A 10,321-nucleotide genomic window follows, 5' to 3' on the forward strand; every position below is an offset into this window, starting at 1 on the left:
AACACATTGGTTTGTTAGGACGAGAAATTGAGGACATGTTAGTAAATATTTTAGTAGCAAAGTATGAAGAAATCTCGAATCAAAGAATATTAAAAAGATTTTAAAAGATTTTACAATATCTACATTTCTTCTTCTGTTCATTCATATATAACAATTTTCCTTTTATTATGACCTCAACTATTAAAAAAAAAAGTACATATCCAATAATGTAAAATATTATATAATATCTGCGTTCCTTTCTCTGTTGAGTCAAATGTTAACAGAATTTGCTTTCCACATAACTTTTTGTTTCTATTATTCCATCAACTCTGTCTGTTCCAAATAGCAAGTTAAAGGAGCAGTTGAAAACCGTTTCTGAAATAACTTGTTTGATCTACAAAGAAGCGATGATGAAAAATTATTTTTATTTTTCGCTTTTTATTTTTAATGCTGATTCTTCCTATTTCTCGTTTCTTTTTGTTTTATCCTTCATTAATTTTTCTTTAATTTCTGGTCTTGAAGGGGGGGTCCGGACCCCCCGGACCCACCCCTTGGCTACGTGCCTGTTGCACCGCATAACGCTACGAACTTTGAATGGGGAATTCGTTATTCGAATTATACCGGGAAACAAATGACGCTAGATGGGCACATCCGCGCCGCGCATGAAGGAGACGAGAAAGAAGCAGTGTGGTGGATTTTAGCTTAGCAAGCACTGAATATTCTGAAGAAGACCCGCGTTTGTTTAAGTAAGTCTGGTATGCTTCCTACGTGCGAGAAAAGTATCATCTACTTCCACGGTTGTTCGGGGTCCTCCTATTTGGATGTCTTTAAAAAGTATTTTTAAACAGAGCACTTTCTTGATTTGAACTCTTGGAAGAGGGAGGGGGAGTGTTCTAGAACTTTACCCCTTTCAGTTTCGTGTGATAAAGCAATGTATTAAATAATCAATTCAGCACTTTTTGTTTCAGTTTGGTACTATTTTTCAACCCACTCCAGCGTTAGGACTGTGGCAACACTGCACTGTTAACAGTAACGCATATAGTGAGTGCACTTATGATTATTTTAACGCAGCACCTAACAATTTATGCCACCATGAAAATATATTGACTCATATTTTTTTCTTACAATTCATGAGCTTCCGCCGATTTGCATTAGATTTATTCCAAACATGGCGGATGAAAGAAAGAAAAAAGTTAAGAAACAACTCGCTTATTCATTACGAAATGATCTTGTATAGATTTCCTTGCTTCTCTTTGCCCGTATTCTTCATTGTGTTCTAAGGTTTTAGTTCGCAAAAGAACAATACCAAATGAATTGCAGTATTTGACAATTTTTGCTCGAGAATGCACTTTTCCCATCTCCTTCTTCTCAAGGAAATGATTTCAAACAAACTAAACAAACTAAACATATTAACCTTGTTTAAACTTTTTTCTTTCTTTTTTTTTTTTTTTTTTTTTTTTTTTTACTTTTAAGTTAACAAAGATCCTTACATCAGATAAAATATTAATTGACGAATCTATAACCAGTGGGGTACGCAGAACCTTACCTAGCGGAATGGGATTCAAACACTCCAAGCTCATTTCACTTCAGGCCACGAACGATTTGCATTAATAACTTCAATACGGCATTTTCTTCTTCTTTTTCCCATAATATCTTGTAGAACGAGTGGGTTTGGGCGCAAATCTTCCCCAAAATTACCTTTCTCTCCCTCGAAAATTTACGATTCTTCCACCCTTTCAAATATACTTCTTCACCCCAAAATTACCATTTTCTAGTATAAATGTATCATTTTCAAATAAAAATTGCGTCCTTCATTAAAATTAGGGGGCGCTATCTGTGCAGTAAAACCCGCTTGTGGTACCTCTGAAATGAAAGTACTACAAATCGTATAGAATTGGTTTGCAGCTTCACACATAATCTATTGATAGTACTTGTAACTTATTGTATTTACTCGAATATAAGCACCCCCTCAAAAGCAATGTCTACAGTATTTTGAGAATACGTTATAGTACTATGCGGATATGGGCACCCCTGTAGGACACAGAGAGAGGTAATACCTCTATCCATTCTGACAAACTCAAGGTTAGACTTATACATGCAGTATTATGAACTGAAAAATCAGAATTTTGACATTTTCAACTTGTTTTCGTTCTTCATTCTTATAATATTTTGGCACACAAAACTTAAATAAAGCAATATTTTGTGATTGACAATGGTGTTACTAACAAGGGAAGTAGCTGAACTGGTACGCGGGGATCTGCATGTGCTATATATCGTTGGAAAGATCACATCAAGTATACATCACACGTAAAATATCTCGCTTGAATGAAGCCTGTAGGGGGTGTGGCAACCACTTAAAGATCTGAACAAGGCACGCTCCGCAACACCAGAAAACGTGGACAAAATAGAAAACTATGATGTTAATTGTTTTGAGATGTGGTATATATTATATACATGTAAAAGGTAGCTGAATATGAATCTGATATCAAATGTTTACAAATCAAAATGATGGATCCAACATGGCGGACACAAATTACAGAAAACAAGCTATGGACCTGTAATTGGGAATATAGAGATGTTCGACGTCGTTATATATGAATCGGATACCAAACATGTAAAATTCAATACGGAGGGATCTAAGATGGCGGACTAAATGCAAAACACTGCTATGAAACTCAAAGATGGTAGAAAGAGGTTTTCTGTGGTCGCAGAGTACGAATTCAATGTTAAAAGTGGAAAATGCAATATTTTGTCCACGTTTTCTGCTGTTTCGGAGCGTGCCTCGTTCGGATCTTCAAATGGTCGCCACGCCTCCTACAAGCTCCATTCAAACAACATATTTCACATGTGAGGTGTACTGGGTGTCACTTTTCCAACGATATATAACACATGTAGATCTCCGCGTACCACTTCACCTACTTCCTCTGTAAGTCTCATCACTATTTGTAAACATTCTCAAATCATTATTTATAGTTTTCGCTCTCCAGGGACGCATCCATGAGGGGGACCTATCAGCTCCACCCTCCAAACTTTGTAACTCCGCATGTATCTTGTATACTTATATAACAAAACTGAAGATATTTGGCAAAGCAATGATTGATGAAGCATGACGATTTTATCGTACACTTTGGCTGTAATTGAGCTCCTTCGTGAGTAAGCGATTAGCGTACGCGTCTTTGGTGTGGGAGAGCCGGGTTCGATTAACGGCAGGAGCTCATGTGGTTCGGATTCCACGTTAATCAGTAGGTCCACGTCTCACATAGCCTCGCTGCTGAAAGGAATGTTAAACTCAAAATCATCATTCATCTGTAATTTTTTTGTATTTTTTTTTTAATCTTTCAAACCATGAAAGAAAAAAGGTGATCGTGAAAAAAAAGCGAATTCAAGATTTCAACGAATTTATATGTTTCATAGTTCATACACACCGAAAATGTGATTTTTTAACATTTGTCCGTCCGTTCATCTGTTCGTCTTGATGTACACTAATGTCCAAAATGATTGTCGGATATCTATAACTGTCTTCTTGTAAGAATATAATTTGATAATGATTTTGCAGGGTACTTTTAATCTGATATTATGTGCATAATCGGGAAATGTATAATTGGGGTAAATTTCATAGAAAAATAATTATAAATACGAAAATTGGAATGAGTAAAACAAAATGTAGCTAAATGGACAAGAAAGTTTTATTTTCGTTTTATTGTTCTTATTTACTGCTCTTTTGACATGAAATTTGCCACATACATATCTTTGCTGATTATACGCATATTAACGTTATAAGAAATACTTGGCGAATTCGTTATCAAATTATATTCCTACAGACATGCGACAATAATTTTGGACATGAGTGTACATTTGATGGGCATTGCGTACGCGATACTAGAAAAAAAAAAGAAAAAGATGACATTTCATGAACTTCCGACTCCTACTTATAATTTTATTCGTATTTCAGAAGAGAATGTTTCATTATTACCCGCAGCACAACATACGGTACCGGTAATTAAGTTTAAGAAATTGGAGAGTGAAAGTTTAGTGTGGTGGGCCGTACCTTTTTATTTTTACAAAAACAATCTAGTTCTATCATTTTTTTCCCTGAGAATATAGGTGGTAGTACTTCATAATTACTTATCATATTTTCATGTGTAAAATATCACCGGTTCGATACTACACACACATAGTGACTTGTAGTATTGGACTTCACTCCCCCCAAAATTTGGGTCCCCTGAATAAAAAAAAATCTGGGGGCGTGACTGTCATTTTCCTTTCTTATTTTGACAGAAGGACTTTATGATTAACAACAATTAAAAAGCAATTAAGCACCAACTATGCAATTATAAGTGCCATCAAAGCCGCAACTTGTAGGGGAACAGGGGCAACTGCCCCTCCAGGGAAGCTCACCGCCCTTCGAAGAAGTGCCCATTTTAAGACAATTTTTTTTTACTGCATACATGATACAAACATGAAATTATAAATGAAGCATAAACCAGGTTCACTACATTACATAAACAAAACAGCACATAAAATGTAAATAAAACAAAAATGAATCGTAGGCCCATTTCAATAAAAAAAAGTCTACTTTTAGGGGTCCTAGAAATAAAATTTATTCGCATAGCTTTGAGATTTGTCAATGTTGTCCCCTTAATTAGTTTGTCATGTATGGAACGGGCCTAGGGGCGCAAGTAACAGCCCCGTAGACCTTGCCGTGCGGGAGGGCCCACAGGCTCTGGGGGTTACATTAAGAGTAAGAGAAGGATGGAAAGAGGGGCCCCATGAATTAGAAAAACAACTTTTTGGGGGGAAATACACGTATTAATGCTTGCCCCCTCCGCACGAAAAAATCTAAGTTACGGCGCTGAGTGCGATCAAGAGTTTTAGGACATTTCTTTAAAAAAGAAGAAGAAGAAGAAGACGCTTATATTCGAGTAAATACGGTATTTCACACAAAATTGAAATATTGTTCATAAATTTACATACTCTACGTAATTTATTAAGTGGTGTATGTGAGAATAGATCAAAGAATACAAGTTTAGTTTGCATTCGAAGAGTTATAGTCTCTGCAGGATTAAATTCCAAATAGTTTCTTTTGTTTAACGTCCTACTATTGTGCTCTCAGACTAAAATGAAAATGAAATGAAATCTTTAAGTTTTACGTCCCACGGTTATGCCGGTTAGGCTAAAGGAGACGGTGAAGATGAGTAATGAATGAAATGGTGGAATGAAGAAAGTGGGAGGAAACGGGAGAACCCCGAGAAAACCCACGCACACGGTGCTTGTCCACCACAAAGTTCACTTGGCGGGGACTGGGATCGAACCCGGGACCCCAAGCTCCAGAGGTGAACGCTCTACCACTGAGCCACTCTCAGACAAGGGAGACGGTGATGACGATATGAGTGATAATAGCAAAATGATGAAAGTGGAAGGAAACGGGAGAACCCACGTACACGATGTTTGTCTGCCACAAAGCCCACTTGGCGAGAGGTGGGATCGAATCAGAGACCTCACTTGTCAAAGGTGAGCGTTCTAAACTGAGTCGCAGTGCCCTGGATTTTAAATAGTGATGGTGGTAACATACAGAAGAGCTAAGGTAAAGGTTCGAACCCAAGATGTATCAATTACGTGGCTCCGAATATCAATGAACAATATTTAAAATGTCATGTTCATGTTCTCCTGTCAAGTAATCATCAACAAGTATATGCCCATATTGACAGTCACTTGCTGCAACTGAGAAGCTTCCATGCTCCACGGTCCTCCGATAATCTCTTCGTCTTTACGTACGATCTTTCTTATTTTATATAGTCCATTAATTGTAGCTTCCTTCGCCCTCTCCCTCTCTTTTCCGCCACCATACCCTCTGGCACGTCCCTCATGATACAATTTCTTCTCAGGCAAGGTCCCAACCAGTTTCTCTTCCTTTTCTCAATAATATTTAAAAGTGTTATTTTCTTCCCACTATTTCTAACACCATCTCATTCGTTTTCCGCTCGACCCAGCTAAGTTTCTCCATTCTTCTCTACACCCACATTTCGAAAGTTTACAGTCGTTTTTCATCACTTTTGTGTAATCTTCTCAAGTAACATTAGCTAAAATACCTAGCATTGTGCTTATTGGGATGTTGATTCTGGTACCCCTTCGGAATACTAATATAACTATAATAATCTAATTGCCTCAGTATTTATGAAGTATAGGGCCCAAGGTACTCGCTTCGCTATTACTCCGTCTTTGGGTGATATTTGAGATATTTATTTAAAAAAAAAAACTAAAACGAACAATATTTAAAATTTAATTTTCACATAAGTTTTCATTTCAAAAAATGTTTAGTTAATATTTAGCATTGGGCTTGAGGCAATCCGGGGCTGTGGACTTAACCTTTCACTACGCTACTGATATCAAACGCGCAGTGAGTAGTAAAGCTCTCTCGTTCATCGATTACTGCCTACTATGTATTACCATAATATTTCCCTCCCATCCGCAATGAACAAAAATATAAAATAATAATAATAATAATAATAATAATAATAATAATAATAATAATAATAATAATAATAATAATAATAATAATAATAATAATAATAATAATAAGCTGGTCTAGTTGTTAACGTAAATGTCTTTGATGTACGGAGTCTTGTGTTCGATCCCAGTGGGAGAGCGTTGTTTGAATTCCACCTTAAACTGTAGATCCATATCTCCTGTAGCCTGGGTACTGAAAAGGGATGCAAAGCTCCAACAACCAACCTAGCACTTCCTACCAATTTATTTTTATTTATTTTTTTATTTATTTTAGTTATACTTGACAAATATGTTTTTTTTTTCACTTGGCAAGAATTCATATCTTAGTAATAAGCTGTACGGTCAAAGTAGTGAATATGATTTAATAAACGCTCTGAATCGCAGTTTGTTTTATTTGGTATGCTTTTCTTTCGTTGAAGTAAATCGTGAAATGAAATGAAATGAATCTTTGAGTTTAACGTCCCATGATTATTCCCGTTAGGTTAAGAGGGACGATGACTGAAGCAAGTGAATGATTATGGAAGAATTGGTGGAATGAGAAAGTGGGAGGAAACGTGAATACCCGAGAAAATCCACGGACATGATGCTGACCACCACAAGTTTACTTGGACGGGGATGGAACCAGAGACTCCACTCACCAAAGGTAATGGCTCTACCAATGAGCCACAATGTCTCCTGAACGTAATCATGACTGCTTGATTGATCAATTAATATTTACGTTCTTAGTCGAATTAGCGAGGCTACACAAGTACGAAACCTATAGGTGATAGTGGGATCAGAACAACTATAGTGCGCCATTTGGAATTGAACTCGAAAGGTGTTCGTACTAGCTACGTAAGTGAGTTACAAGTGTATCTCTAGGTAAATTGGTGAGGGAGTACCAGGTTCAATTCCCGGTTGGACCAAGGTGACCAGAATTTTCACTTGCGAAAACGGGACGCATATGAATCGGCTACGGGGGGGGGGGGAATATCCGACTTCCAGATTGCATTTTGGGACTCAGCATTGTTCTCAATTCACAAAATACAGAAGTAAGAGTGATAAAACACCATTTCTAACTTTATGTACCACACAACAAATAATGGTTCCCGATTGCAAGTTCTACCCAAGAATTCTTTTAACTAGTTGAACACTCAGAATTCCCACTCAATTCCCACTTGAACAACGAACACTCAATTCCCATTTGAAAATCTAGATACGGCTGAACCTTGGCCACGACTATTGGTACGGAAGAGAGTAGAATTTCCATTGACAATTTATATTTTGAATAATAATTACGGGACACCTAGGTCATTTTTACATAAAAACGGGACATTTAGGCGTCCCGTTCGAGAATCAGAAAAAACGGGACAACGGTTGGAAAAAAGGGACTGTCCCGGCTAAAACGGGACGTCTGGTCACCTTGGGTTGGACTCAGGTGATTCGGAAGTCTGTGTCTCGTAGTCACGCTTCTGCGAGAGGTGCTAACCTCAAATCAAATAAAGACACAAACTATTTGTTTTAAAATATTTTGTCTTCATATATTACTAGTGAAAGCGAGAAGAGGGTCTTATCCCGTATAGCCTTCGCACATTGCGGACCGTAGGGGGCAAAACTTGCAAAAGTCAGTTATAACTGCTACGCCTATTATCGTAAACTAAAACGCAAATGGTAAACTATTACAGAATGGAGCTCAGAGGGGGAAAAAAAATCGCTGTATTGGCAGTAAAATAAACATCGTTCGTAAGAAGATAAAAAAATGTTCTAGTATTATGTACTATAGGTTATAGAACATGAGTCAGAATGTAAGTGTACGGCTATGAAAGAACTGGTGGGATAATTTGAGAGAGAACGTAAGACTGTCGTAAATCACCTTCAACAAAATATTATCCACCTCAAATTCATATATCCTGGAATTAAAACGCTGAAATTTCGCTGCATAAGCAGGCTCGACAAAAGCGGGCGAAAGCAATGACTGGATCCGAGACGTAAGTCCTCCGAAGGGCTGTAAGGTTCCGATGCTGGTTTGAATTTGTAGACATATGATCTTACCTCCTTGCCTCTCTACGGCCAATTTCACCACTGTGAGCGCTCTCTGTTCTAGAAAATTTTGTCTGAAGGGGACTATGGGCGTAACTAGAAGGGGTAGGCTCTTCCTAGAATACAATTATGCACGTTGAAAGATTCTTTCAGTTCTCAGAAGTAAGGAGCCATGGTCCCCGTAGATAATATTCCAGCGACGTCATTTAAGGCAAAGTAAAAATGGAGGCTACGTTGGGACACTTTTTTACTAAAGAACATGACAGAAACAGCGATTATTCTACGAGGTCCGAAGAAAGGGGTAATTTAACCCTCCCCCCCACCGACGCTATGTACTTCTCCCTGGGACATATTTCTGATCGTACTCAATGTGGATTATCAGTATTTTCGTAATAATAGTTTTCACCCACAGAAATTTAATCCCTCCCCCCGGAAAAAAATCTTCTGAAATGATCACAGGTACTTTTTTTCACCCTCCTTGCATTGAAATCCCTCTTGCAGGGGAAAATCTTTTGAATTCATCACTGTACACACACACACACACACAAAAAAAAAAATGATTGTTGCTGGTATGTATTAGTATCAAAACACTCCTTTCTTCATACAGGGGACCGAAATTCGACTTCCTCGTTTGCTTGAACTTAACACTGCTTTTCACTGACAGTTCAACTGAGAAGTGTTGTCTTCAATCCCTGATTGATGCTTAAGACCACTAGAAGTTTTGTATAAGTTTAAATGTTCACATTTATATGTATATTTCCTTGTTTATAGTGTTAAAATGTTTCTTTTGGTTTCGATGCACATACCTTCGACAGGAAAATAGGTTTTAATTAAGCTTTTATTTATAACTTTGATAAACACGTGTAACGATCACATTAATCCGCGATGTTGTGAAACTAGTTCTACGTCCTACGCCAGTATTTGTGTGGAGATTGTGTTCCTCATAAATAATTTCAAAGAAAAAAAGGAAGTGCAATAGAAAAAATAAAAAGGAAGCATTCCGAGAGGAAGGAGGAAACAATGCAGTTTACTTACGGCGTGAATGTGAGAGGCCTCCTCCAGTTCCGTTCCGTCACGTCGGTTGGATACTTCACTTGGAAAAAGTAGGCAGTTAACTGAGTGAGCTGCTTGCTCTCTCAAGTTCAGCCCTTCTTGAAGGCCAATGAATGTTTGCACCACTTTGGCTGAGAGAGAGACAGGCCGTCACTCTGCTTGACTTAAGCGAGAAGAGCAAAAGCGCCTTTGTGCAATTACGGACCTACTTTTTCGATTTCTTCCCTAGGTAAACACAAAACGTCGCAAGACGGTACGTGTGTGATTGGATAGGTACTTTTCCTCTTTCTTTCCATCTGACATACTCTCTTCGTCTCTGTCCCTATAGACTTTTCAGTGAGACCTCTATTGTCATTTTTTTTTAAAGAAAAAGAATGAGTCAATAGATTAAATAACTTTTTTTTCTTTTCTTTACTTCTTGCAGCGGAAGGTGAAAGTATTGTGTAACTTATATCACCACCAACACCGCCTGCAATGAATTCTATTTTATTTAGCTGCCATCAGCTGCGGTTTATCTTTATTTATGCGTAAAAATAAAAGAAGAAAAAGAAGCTGTATGTTTGAGGTATTTCCAGGTTTTTAATTATGAATAATGATGATGGTGCTGTCTGTAACAAACAATGCTTGCTTAAAGCTAAGAAGCTTATACGGTAATCCCATTGGAACATAATCAGCTAACGCATCTCCCGCACCCCCAATCATAGAAGTTTTAAACTATGTTACGTAATAAACTCACTGTCTTGCATGAAAGGATCATATGTAC

At 37.6% G+C, this 10,321-nt stretch overlaps 1 protein-coding gene across 1 annotated transcript in view; it reads right to left on the reverse strand.

The window, feature by feature from the left end:
* LOC145662457 (putative fatty acyl-CoA reductase CG5065) overlaps positions 1–9,809 on the reverse strand; it is a 139,504-nt gene extending 129,695 nt beyond the window's left edge. Inside the window, exon 1 of the mRNA XM_081728052.1 lies at positions 9,541–9,809. The gene's annotated coding sequence lies outside the window, so the exon portion shown is untranslated. The remainder of the gene's footprint in view (positions 1–9,540) is intronic.
* Between the last annotated feature and the right edge of the window lie 512 nt (positions 9,810–10,321).

The sequence above is a fragment of the Thermobia domestica genome, chromosome 10 (genome assembly GCF_964235325.1).
Source record: "Thermobia domestica chromosome 10, izTheDome1.hap1.1, whole genome shotgun sequence".
Lineage (NCBI taxonomy): Eukaryota > Metazoa > Arthropoda > Insecta > Zygentoma > Lepismatidae > Thermobia > Thermobia domestica.